Below are 9501 nucleotides of genomic sequence, written 5' to 3'. Positions count from 1 at the left end.
TTCTTTTTTTATAAGCTCTCTTTGGCCTTGGATCAGCTCTGTTTGGTCTTGTCGAATGGAATGAATGTCTTCTGTCATCTGGATTCTGCTTTCAACATTTTTCCTCCGGGAGGCACGCATCTGTTCTTGAAAATTTCTTAATATCTGCACCTCTGCTATCTCCTCCTGAGGGGCTGCTGGTGCAGGAGGGGCTGCTGGTGCAGGAGGGGCTGCTGCAGGGATCTCTTCTGCAGTGGGGGCTTCTTCCGAGGATGAGTATTGAGGGATGTCTTCCATGTCTCCCCGAGGTGGCGAGTCATCTCCACCACTCTCATACCTAGGTGAAGGAGGAGCCTGTAGTTGGTGTGCTGCCTCCTCCCCAGACTCTGTATATTGTAAAAAGAAAGAAATGGATATATTAGCATAGTTCCAAATTAAGATGTAAATGCTTTTACTTACAATAGAATTACAAATGCAGCCTAATTAATCCACTTTCAAATATAACAATCAATACGATTTCCGCATTTTCCAAACCGTGTTTCTGATATCTATCTGGTCAATCTGAATGTGTTTTTGCGGTTGTTTTCAGTCTGTTTAAATGCACACCTAACCTGTAGCCTAGATACTAATGTAATCGCAAGGTAATTGTGAATGCGTTTACGTAATAATGTGTAAAAAAGCGTAATTGCGTTAATCATATCCTTGAATACATTCTTTATTTTTGATGTAAAGAGATTATTAAATGAGCTTACCGTCAGATGAGAGTGGCAGGTTCCTGGTATCGACTCCTCCGATCCCGACTATGGCCACCTCGGAGATGTTGGGACGCAACATATCCTGCCATTTTGAATACTCGACGGTCATTTCAGGCCCGCCACCGGTCCATGTTGCATATTGGTACTCCCTGGAGATCTTTCTTTTGAGTTCCATTTTGCAGTCCCGGTAGCGATGCTTTATAGACTCGACATCCCTGTTATGGGCCCCCACTGCATTAACGGCATCCCTGATCTCCAGCCATAGCTTCATCTTCTCCCTAGGGGTGGCCTTCTGAGCCTGCAGCCTTCTAGCCCTCTGCATATAAGCCTCTATGAGGGCCTCCTTCTCCATAGTATACCTCACCTCCTTAGTCAGCTTGGTTTTCCCCTGTGATGTGTCCTCTGTTTCCCGGACTGTGAAGCTCTACGCTGCCCGCCACTGGGCCCAGCCACTTGTTCATATGAGGATATGTAAACAAAATCTAACTGTGGGATGGGTATGAGCTTACAGAGAATGGGGCATGGGCTTAAAGGGAATGGGGTATGGGATGAAAGGGAATGGGGTATGGGATGAAAGGGAATGGGATTACAGGGAATGGGGTATGGAGTGTAGTATGAGAGAGAATGGGATATGGAGTGTATGTAGTGTTATTGATAAGTTTATATATGTATTGAATGTGTTTGCTTGTAAATGTGTTAAGTATACAGAAAAACCACTCGCACACTCACCCAAACCAACTCTCGCTCACTACTACTAACTCACTATCTCACACTACCACTAACTCACTATCTCACACTATCACTAACTAACTCTCTCACACTACCACTAACTAACTCACTCTGTCACACTACCACTAACTAACTCTCTCACACTACCACTAACTAACTCTCACACTACCTCTAACTCACTCTCTCACACTAACACTAACTAATTCTCACAAGAACACTAACTCACACTAACACTAATTCTCACAATAATGCACTAAGGGCTAGATTTATCATAGCTGAGGTGTACAGGGGCACGTATACGTGCCCCTGTACGCCTCAGGCTCGCCTGTGGCGGGGCAAAATTACCCATAGGTAATCAACATTGCACATGAGCACAATTTTGCGCTCACGTGCAATCCCGCCCCCTGCCCGCACACAGCCAATCACCTTAGAGGTGGCGAAGAGCGTAGGATAGCAGCGGTCTGGTGACCGCTGCTTGATAAATCACGGCAAGCAAGTTCTTGTGAGAACTTGCTGCCGTAGGGGCTTGATAAATCTAGCCCTAAATCTCTCTCTAATCTCCAAAAACCCTCCATCAACACAGTCAAAGAAGCCATGCTTGTGGCGTGCTTATATACCCTATGTAAATGTTTAATGATGTACCGGTTTGCCAAGTAAATTATGTTCAGGTGTGCTTTGTTAGTAATTAGTATGTGTGCAATGTGTATTAGTTGTGTGAATTTGCGCATGCTCATATTGAGTTAGTATTTGTGGAATGTGTAGAATGCGATGATGTCATAGTGTTCGTTTTGCATAACATTGTCCAAAAGTATTATGTGTAAATATAAATGTTGATTTGTGATGGTGTAGTATTTGTGAAGTGTTGTAAATGTTTGTTTGTACTAATATTCCATAATGTTGAATGCAAGTGTTTTGTTTGTGTATGAGTGTGCAATTGTTTTTTCGTGTTGATTTGTTCCGTGTTGCAGGATCGTAAGGGATATCCTTGTTTAGTGTTTTTTTTTTCCCGATTGTGAATGTGTAATTCATATGTGCTATGTTGCGTGATTGTTGCTAGTACATTTGCTGTGAGTTTTTGTTGTGCATTATGTGGTATACGTAATATGACAGAGCAGTGCGTATTTCTCGCGAGATCGAGTGTTAGGTGAAAAATGCGTGCTTGTTTGATTTCTCATTGATCTCTATGGGAGAATGTTTAACACAGCCGTGATTCCGCTTCTTAAATAAACGCAACGCATTACAAGGTTGTTTTTAGACTCGTAATACCGACGTTAATAAAAGTGCGCAAAGGAAATAAAAGACGCGTAACTAACGCACCCCTTCTAACGCAAAACTCGTAATCTAGGCGATAGATTCCCTGTCCATTAAGATTTTCCTGACTGAGGTCATAAAATATAAACTTCTTGCCTTTCTCTCCAGTCTGCCTTTCATCCAACAGTGGCTAAATGCTGGAGGTGATTGGTCTGATGGTGGCTTCCATGAACATCATTCCTTTTGGTCGGTTCCATCTGCGGCCGCTGCAGCTTTGCAGGCTCATTCTATGGAACGGAGATCATTTAGACTTATCACAGAGGCTAAAGCTGGACTCCCTGACAAGAGATTCTTTTTCGTAGAGGTTTTCTCAGGAAAACCTGGCTCGGGGCACTTGCTTCCTGAGACCTTCCTGGGTAATTGTGACTACGGAGGCCAGCCTATTAGGCTGGGGAGCAGGTTGGGGTTTTCTAAAAGCTCAGGGCCTGTGGACTCGAAAGGAGTCTTCTCTCCCCATGAACATCTTGGAGATTAGAGCAATCTTCTATGCCTTGAAAGCTTGGCTTCAATATCTTTAGTCCAGATTATCAGATTCCGATCGGACAACATCACCTCAGTTGCCTAAATCAACCATCAGGGAGAAACTCAGAGTTCCTTGGTTATGAAGGAGGTGGCTCGCATCAAGAATGAAACTTCTGTGGAATCTCAGTGGGCAGAGAAAAAAAAAGGAGGGGGGGAGAGAACCACCACCGAAAAAAGACCAAAATGGATCTACCACCTGCCTAGATGGTACAGCAATCACCAACCCCTACAGAGTGCCTTAAAGCCAATATGCCAGGAGAGCTTCACCAGCAACCAGCATCATAAAATTGATGTTCTTCTTCAAGGGAGAGACAAATTGAATCTGAACCTGCAGGGGCCAGGATAAAATTACCCTTTTCCACTTATCAAAGAAGAGCCCAACAACCTTTTCCGACCCCCCCCGACTAGGTATTGCCTTTCTGTGATCATTTGTACCTTAATCAAATTAGTGAACTCGCTTACCGTCGGGGCCTCATGGGCTCCCCATTTGAGAAATATCATATGCCAGGCTGCCAAGATGACCATGTTGATTAATTGTCCCTCACCTTTAAGTTGCCCATATTCTTTTAAAAGGAAAATATGTCTTAATTGAAGAACACACTCCTATTGTAAAAACCTATTCACCCAAAATTGTATTCTGCTCCAGAACTGTCGGATTTTGGGGCAATCCCATATGCAATGTTGCAGATCTGCTCCTACTTTCTGACATTTAAAGCATTTCCCCTTATCCCCATTCAGTTCCCATTTGCTCATCCTCTTTGGGGTTAAATAAAAATTATTTAGAAGCTTAACCTGTGATTCTTTCCAACTTATTACTCTAGTGGCAGCATCTGCTAATTTGATACTCCTTTCAATATCTTCGGCTTGCACCGAATTAATGTATTTAATGAGAAACATTTTCCTTTTGTTAATATGTTCTTTCCCTGATATACTTAATAGGAGTTTATACCAGTATGTTATAGATCTTTTCCCCACCGCATATAATTTCACTCCTGAATCAATTCCTGGGTCCCACACAATTCTATGTGTTTGCAGAGCTTTCAGAAGGTAACTTCGGGCTTGTAAGTAAGCAAAAAATGTATTTGTAGGTAACCGATATTGTTCAGCCAATGTTTCAAATGTTTGTATCACTTGCCCTTCACCCTGAACTAACTGAGAAAAATAGCGTAACCCTCTCTGTGCCCAGATTTTAAAGGCCGGATTATCATTAATCCCCGATACAAAATCGGGGGTACCAATAAGCGGCAAGTATTTAGATATATGGAAATCTTGACCTGCTAATCCGCAGAATTTCTGCCATGCACGAACCACATTGGCAAAAGTTAAGAGCATACTAACATTGCTGGGCAGTCTCCTAAATGGGTGGTGTAGGATTGCCTTAAGATCAAAAGGTTTTAACAGCATAGATTCCATATCAAAATAGGTCACATTGTTAGCTTCCGTTACCCAGTCTACTCCATATTTCATAAAGGCCACTATATTATATCTTACGATGTCCGGCAGGGCCAGCCCTGCAAGTCTTTTGCTTTGAGCAAGTTTCTTAGTGGCTATACGGCTATTTTTCTTATTCCATATAAACTGCGCACACGCTCTATTGTACCTAGCAACATCTCGTTTATTGATCAAAAATGGTAGGTTTTGCATTAGGAACAATAACCGGGGGAAAACAATTGTTTTTATCAAAACTATTTTTGCAGAAAGCGATAAGTATTGTATGTTCCACTTAGATTATTGAGATTATAATTGAGATTATACCATTCTTTAGGGTTCTTACTTATTTTGATACCTAAATAGTTTAACGATTTAACTACTTTGAAACCATGTTGTGCCAAGCTCGTTCTTGTTTGGTTAATCCACAGCAACTCTGACTTTTCCTTATTGATTTTATATCCAGAGAAGGAGGTAAAATTATTGATGATTGCCAAACATTTAGGAATACTTTCTTTGGTATTTTGTAAAAATAACATAATGTCGTCAGCATACAAAGAAATTATGATACTATGTTCCCCGAAAACTATTCCCTTTAATTCTTGCCTGAGTTGAACCGCCAATGGTTCTAGTGCTAGATCAAAGAGTAAGGGCGACAGTGGGCAGCCCTGTCTCGTACCTCTTTGCAGAGTTATAAACTGAGATAATTCACCGTTAACCAACAATTGGGACCGTGGATTGGTATAAATGCTTTTAATCATCTGAAACAAGTTTCCTTCGAAACCATATTTCTTGAGAGACATAAATAAGTGATTCCATATTATGGAATCAAACGCTTTCTCTGCGTCGATCGTGAGCATAGCTAGGTCTGATTGTGTTTTTTTATTAGACGTCTGTGCAGTGTTAAAATAATGGTCCAAAATAACTAGCACCCTACGCATATTCCGAACCGGGTTTCTCCCTGGAATAAATCCAGATTGGTCACTATGGATCAGTTTACCGACCCCTTTCTTTAATCTATCTGCAATAATAGCTGTTAAAATTTTGTAGTCTTGATTCAGAAGTGAAATTGGTCGGTATGACCCCAATTCGTCTGTTGCTTTCCCTTTCTTGTGAATTAAAGTCACAGTTGAGTCCGTAAAATAAGGTGATTTTAGATTCCCTTGTACAAAATAGCTATTATAAAGTTCTACTAATGTTCCTGAGATATCATTCTTAATAATTTTGTAGAATTCTGCCGGGAGTCCATCAGGCCCCACAGCTTTATTGGTTTTAATTCTATCTATCATGTTTTTGATTTCCTCCTCCGTTATCGGGGAGTTCATCTGATCTAATTCTTTTTTATCTATTATTGAGACCTGGATCTTTTGCCAAAAATCTGACATTCTTGTCTTATCACTATCCTTGCTCGAATACAATTCCTGATAATATCTGAAGAAGGCCTCTCTGATCTCTGTCGGATGAGTAAGCGCTTTAGACCCCTCTTTGATAAGTGGGATTAGGTTATTTTTTTTCCTATAATTAATTAACTTTGCCAGATGCTTGGTGGCTATCCCCTGATATCCTTGACAGAATGCCCTTGTTCGCATATCCTCCTTTGCCCATTTTTCTCTCAAAAATGTCTCGCGCTCTGATTTAGCTGCTTTGTAGCTATTCCAGGAGGAACTATTTGGGGTAGACACATACCTCCTGTATGTATTTTTAAAGGACCAGTCAACACAGTAGATTTGCATAATCAACAAATGCAAGATAACAAGACAATGCAATAGCACTTAGTCTGAACTTCAAATGAGTATTAGATATTTTTTCTGACAATTTTAAAAGTTATGTCTTTTTCCACTCCCCCTGTACCATGTGACAGCCATCAGCCAAACACAAATGCATACACGTACCATGTGACAGCCATCAGCCATTCACAAATGCATACACACTTATTCTTGCACATGCTCAGTAGGATCTGGCGACTCAAAAAGTTTAAATATAAAAATACTGTGCACATTTTTAAATGGAAATAAATTGGAAAGTTGTTTAAAATGGCATGCCCTATCTGAATAATTGAAGTTTAATTTTGATTGAGTGTCCCTTTAAGTTGGTTCGCTAGTTGGATCTCCCTCTCTGTTGACTTCCTTTTTCTTGTAACCATATAGTTTTTAACTTCTCCTCGCATCACTGCTTTCCCTGCTTCCCAAAGTATTTCTGGGCTGCTCCCATCCTGACTATTCTGGCTAAGGTACACCTTCCATCTTTACAATAAGAAATTTCGGAATTGTTCATCTAAAAACATTTACTTAGGAAAGCTAAACGAATTGCTACTTCTACCTTTGATCGCCAAATCTTCGAACTTCAAGCTTATTATCGCGTGGTCCAATATAACTATCTCATCAATATGTGTCTCTATTCCCAGGGTCAGTAACCTTTCGTCTATCAGAAACATATCTATGCGTGAAAAATTATTCGATGATTTAGATTCACACGAAAAAGCACGCTCATCCGGGTGCTGCACACGCCATACATCTCTTAATTTTAGTGTCTTTGCGAATTCTTGTAGGAGCTTTGCCTCTCTATTGTGTTTCCTAAAGGCACCCGACCTTAGCCTATCAATCTCTGGGCACATCGTCGCATTAAAATCTCCGGCCATCACTATGTTTTGTCCTAGATAATTTGCCGCTTTATTTTTTATCGTGTCCCAAAATTCTGTCTCTATTTCATTTGGACCATATATGTTACAAAACGTCCACAATCTATTGTTAATTTCAGCTTGTACAAATATAAATCTCCCACTTGGGTCTAGCGTTTGATTCTTTATCACATATGTCAGGTTCTTATTAAACATTAAGGCCACTCCACGTTTCCTACTATTACAAGGGGTTGCTATGATTTCAGCAATCCAATTGGTTCGCAACTTATTTATTTCCGCCGCTTTCAAATGCAACTCTTGCATAAAGATGACATCAGGCTTTTGGCGCTTTAACATTTTGAGCACATTTTTTCTTTTAATAGGGGAAGTGATACCTCCTACATTCCATGACACACACTTCAACATTTAATTAAAAAAATTATATTAAAAACCATTATCAAATACCTTTAACTCTCTTCCTCCCTGTCCAGACGTAAGGTCTAATCTAGCCATTGCCACTACTGACATGTCTACCGCAACTGGTGTTCCCCGGCAGTCACCCATCCCAGTACTGACCAGGCCCAGCCCTGCTCCACTTCCGAGATCATACGGGATCGGGTGTTCAAGGCCGCTAGGCGGTAGACCTATAATACACAGAATGAAACTGTTAAGACTCAAGACACACATAAAAGAGAAATAGAGAGGGGGATACGAAAGAGAGAGAGAGAGAGAGAGGGGAAAAAAAAGGGGAAAAACACCATAAACCCCCCACCCCCCTTCTGCAAACAAAATAACTAACCAGCATATTATACATCCTCATTATTCTATATTAATACATAAACATAAGCATCCTATCATGACTCAATACCCTTTTCTATACAATATTGTTTAGCTTCTGTTGGTGTATTCAATACGGTCACATTCCCTTCTAAAGAAATTACAATTTTGGCTGGATACCTCATGTTGGCCCGAATCCCTGCCTTGATTAAGCTAGAGCAATAGGGTGCCATTGTCTTTCTCTTTGAGGAGGTCTCCATTGAGAAGTCCTGAAACAGGAAGACAGGTCTCGTACCTATCTTGAACCCCTGAATTTTCCTATAATGTCTCATGATCTCTACCTTGTGTTGGAAATTTAAATACTTAATTATTACCATCCTAGGGCGCTGGTTACCTTCTTGGGACTCCCTTATTCCTCCTGTCCTGTGCGCTCTCTCTACATGTATTTTTTCTACAGGCTGCATCCCTAACAATTGTGGTAAGGTGACTGAAGCAAACAATACTAGATCTTGATATTCGCTGGACTCAGGTAGACCAATTATACGAATATTATTCCTGCCAGACCTGTCTTCCAGGTCCTCTATTTTGGATTGCATCATTTTAATTTTACTCTCATAGTTGGCCCAGTTGGTATCTTGTGCATTTTGTCTATCCTCAACTACTGAAATTCTTTCTTCTACTTCTAGTATCCTGTTTGAAAAAGATCTAATCTCGGTGGAGTGGCTATCTCCTTTTTAACTAAGTCAAATTGGGGTAAAAGCATTTCTGCCAGTTGATTAAGTGTCAGCTGTTTCTCAGTACCCGCTAACTGAGGATCCATATTATCCTCTGTACCTGTCTCTTGTACAGTTTTGGACTTTTTGTCTCTCTTGGGGGGCATTGCAGGGGACCTAACTCCATGAAGTGTGTAGTGATGTAATAGTGTAAATAAAGTTTTAATTTAATTGTGATTTTAATTAGATCAGAAAAAAAAAAGAAAGAGAAAGTGAAATAAGCCACTCTCTGCTGAACCAAAGTGGATCGAGTGCGCCTTTTAGCTAATAGTGCCCAATGTGCATTTGCAAGTGTAGTTGCAAGTGTAGTGCATTTGCAAGTGTAGTTGTTCTTTAAGAAAAAAAAAAAAAGAAGCTCCCCCTAAGGAGTCCTAGTGAGGCTTCTAGTGCCTATATATTGTATAATGTGACAAATAAAGTACCAAATAAATTAACCGAGACTGACTGTCTCGCTACATCCCCTCTCTCCCTACTAAGCAGCACAAATTGTTCGCACTCCCCTTTACAAAATATTTATACTTAGTAGTCTGCCCCAGTTATCCAGCACTTTCTATCAACAACTGGTTAACTCAACCTTTAAATCTGTTAGCATAATCATACGTGCCCTATT

At 40.5% G+C, this 9501-nt stretch overlaps 1 pseudogene; it reads right to left on the bottom strand.

Moving 5' to 3' along the window:
- Positions 1-7868: 7868 nt before the first annotated feature.
- On the bottom strand, positions 7869-7985 carry LOC128661815 (uncharacterized; annotated as a pseudogene).
- Positions 7986-9501: the final 1516 nt, after the last annotated feature.

The sequence above is a fragment of the Bombina bombina genome, chromosome 5 (genome assembly GCF_027579735.1).
Source record: "Bombina bombina isolate aBomBom1 chromosome 5, aBomBom1.pri, whole genome shotgun sequence".
NCBI classification, from domain to species: domain Eukaryota; kingdom Metazoa; phylum Chordata; class Amphibia; order Anura; family Bombinatoridae; genus Bombina; species Bombina bombina.
The sequence above is the reverse complement of the archived record's forward strand: the minus strand, read 5'-3'. Positions and strand labels throughout refer to the sequence as shown.